General features: G+C 53.0%; 1 pseudogene across 1 annotated transcript; it reads right to left on the reverse strand.

Annotated features, from left to right (window-relative positions):
* Nucleotides 1-535: 535 nt before the first annotated feature.
* LOC117086725 lies at nt 536-2,277 on the reverse strand (annotated as a pseudogene). Its single transcript, XR_004438547.1, has one exon. The product of XR_004438547.1 is annotated as a keratin, type II cytoskeletal 8-like (transcript).
* Between the last annotated feature and the right edge of the window lie 925 nt (nt 2,278-3,202).

Consider the following 3,202-nt stretch of genomic DNA (forward strand, 5'->3'; position numbering starts at 1 on the left):
ATGGAGTTTCACCATGTTGGTCAGGCTGGTCTTGAACTCCTGGCCTCAAGCAGGCCACCCGCTTCAGCTTCCCAAAGCGCCGGGCTTACAGGCGTGGGCCACTGCGCCTGGCAAATGTCTTTATAGAGTCAAATATACTATTGGTATTTATTAAATAGCTCCTGTTTTGTAGTCTTAAGAAAATCTCTGCCACCCTTAGTGAATTTATACTTGTATAGATTTTCTTGCAGGATTTTAATCTCTTTGATATTTAAGTATTTTGGGTTTATTTTTATATGATATAAGATAGTGTCCTGCGTTTATATTCTTTCACATTCACATATGGCAGATGCCTGGAATGTTTATTTTAGACGGGATGATTTTCCCCTTATCCTAGTCACTGCACAGATGGCCACATTTCTTTTGTTTCCTGGGCCAGTGTGCAGACATTTCTAGTTCACCTTTCATAAACAAGGCTCGGGGATTCCTGCCAGGGCTTGGTCCAATTTCTTTTTCTTTTTTTCTTTTCTTTTTTGTTTTGTTTTGTTTTTTTGACGGTTGGCAGAGCTAGCTGAGGTTTTATTTTGGACCAAAAAAAGAAGCAATTGAATTGTTTTATAGCTGGAGGCATGGGCAAGGGGGGGTCCCCGCGTAATAAATTCCCCTCTGGGTGGGCTGAGGGCCCTCAGGTGGGTCTCCTGTTCCCAGTGGTACCCTACATAGTGGTCTCCCTCCCAGGCTCTGGGGCAGCACAGGAGGGGCAGGCTGGGAGGGGGTGCTGCAGCTGTTCACTTGGGGGGGACGTCAGAGGACTCGGACACCAGCTTCCCATCGCGTGTCTCGATCTTCTTCACAACCACGGCCCTGGAGGAGCTGATGCGGCTGAAGGAGCTGGAGCCCGCGCCAGAGCCAAAGGTGGAGCCCAGGCTGTAGCTGAGGCCGGGGCTTGTGAGGCCCTCATAGGCCGAGCTCAGACCACTTGCATAGCCGCTGGTGGTCTTCGTATGAATACTCATGTTCTGCATCCCGGGCTCCAGCCGGCTCTCCTGGCCCTCCAGCAGCTTCCTGTAGGTGGCGATCTCAATGTCCAGGGCCAACTTGACGTTCATCAGCTCCTGGTACTAACGCAGCTGCCGCGCCATGTCTTGCTTGGCCCGCTGCAGGGCCGCCTCCAGCTCGGACAACTTGGCGTTGGCATCCTTAATGGCCAGCTCTCCACGCTGCTCGGCATCTGCAATGGCGGCCTCCAGGGAAGCCCTCTGGCCTTTGAGGCCCTCAATCTCAGCCTGAAGCCAGCTGATGTTCCCGTTCATCTCGGAGATGTCAGTCTTGGTGCGCCGCAGGTCATCCCCGTGCTTCCCAGCCAGGCTCTGCAGCTCCTCATACTTGATCTGCTCTCAGCCTCAGCCCGGCTGCGGTTGGCGATCTCCTTGTACTGTGCCTTGACCTCAGCGATGATGCTGTCCATGTCCAGGGAGCGGCTGTTGTCCATGGACAGCACCACAGATGTGTCCGAGATCTGGGACTGCAGCTCCCGGATCTCCTCTTCATACAGTTGCCTGAGGAAGTTGATCTCATCAGTCAGCCCTTCCAGGCGAGACTCCAGCTCTACCTTGTTCATGTAAGCTTCATCCACATCCTTCTTGATGAGGACAAATTCATTCTCCATCTCTGTACGTTTATTGATCTCATCCTCATACTTGTTCTTGAAGTCCTCCACCAGCCCCTGCGTGTTGCCAAGCTCTGCCTCCAGCTTCAGCTTCTCCTGGCCCAGAGTCTCCAGCTGCCGCCTAAGGTTGTTGATGTAACTCTCGAACATGTTGTCCATGTTGCTCCGAGCCGTCTTCTGCTGCTGCAGGAGGCTCCACTTGGTCTCCAGCATCTTGTTCTGCTGCTCCAGGAACCGTACCTTGTTTATGAAGGAGGCAAACTTGTTGTTGAGGGTCTTGATCTGCTCCTTCTCCTGGGTGCGCACGGCCTGGATGTTGGGGTCCACCTCCAGGTTAAGGGGGCTCAGCAGGCTCTGGTTGACCGTGACTGCGGTGATGCCTCCCATGCCGCTGGCCCCACCATAGCCGCCTCCCAGGCCACCCCGAAAGCTGCTGCTTTCCACTCGGGAGAAGCTCGAGGAGCTGATGCGGGCACCGGGCCCACTCGTGTAGGAGCGGCTGCTGAAGGCCCGGGGGCCAGAGGTGGACACCTTGTAGGACTTCTGGGTCACCCTGATGGACACGGTGGAGGCAGAAGTGGAGGCAGGCTGACCGAACCAGGAGGAGATCCTACAAGGAGCGGAGATGGCTTGGTCCAATTTCTTTGCCTTCTGCAGTTTGAAGGTCACATCTGTCCATGTGGGCTAATACGCCAGGTCCTAGGGCCTTTATCAGGGCCAGTCATAGTGAGCCACAAGGCACCAGGGATGCATCTTCTCACTGCTCTGGGTTTGATTTCTGTCTTCTGGCTTCTGTCACTCCTGTTCTTTCTTTTTTAGCTGGATTATGAATACTGCAATGAAAGTAACTGCCATTATATCCAACTCTATGGTTTGCAGTAGGAGGGAAGACTGTCTGCATTACTTTAGTCTGTGGTGTTGCTGGAAAAGATCCCTAATATTGGATATATATTTTGAACATTGAAAACCCAAGTATAGGGCTGGGCGCAGTGGCTCACGCCTGTAATCCCAGCACTTTGGGAGGCCGAGGCGGGCGGATCACGAGGTCAGGAGATCGAGACCATCCTGGCTAACACCGTGAAACCCCGTCTCTACTAAAAATACAAAAAATTAGTGGGGCCGTGGTGGCAGGCGCCTGTAGTCCCAGCTACTTGGAAGGCTGAGGCAGGAAAATGGCGTGAACCCGGGAGGCAGAGCTTGCAGTGAGCCGAGATTGCGCCACTGCACTCCAGCCTGGGGACAGAGCGAGACTCCGTGTCAAAAACAAAAAAAAAGAAAAGAAAACCCAAGTATAGAGCACCTCTGGGTCCTATGTAAAATGAGTCCCTCTGTAGCTGTCACCCCCAAGGGCCTGCAGTTGCCACCTTCAGGTGCAGTTTGTACTGCCAAACCCATTAAATGCCAGATCCTGTTCCAATTGGTTTAGCCAGCTTCCTGCGTGTAATCTTTGGGGTAGTTGCTTTTTTTTTTTTTGAGACAGTCTTCGTTCTGTCACCCAGGCTGGAGTGCAGTGGTACCATGTTGCTTCACCACAACCTCCGCCTCCTGGGTTCA

This window comes from Trachypithecus francoisi, unplaced genomic scaffold, assembly GCF_009764315.1.
Source record: "Trachypithecus francoisi isolate TF-2019V2 unplaced genomic scaffold, Tfra_2.0 Lachesis_group10, whole genome shotgun sequence".
NCBI classification, from domain to species: domain Eukaryota; kingdom Metazoa; phylum Chordata; class Mammalia; order Primates; family Cercopithecidae; genus Trachypithecus; species Trachypithecus francoisi.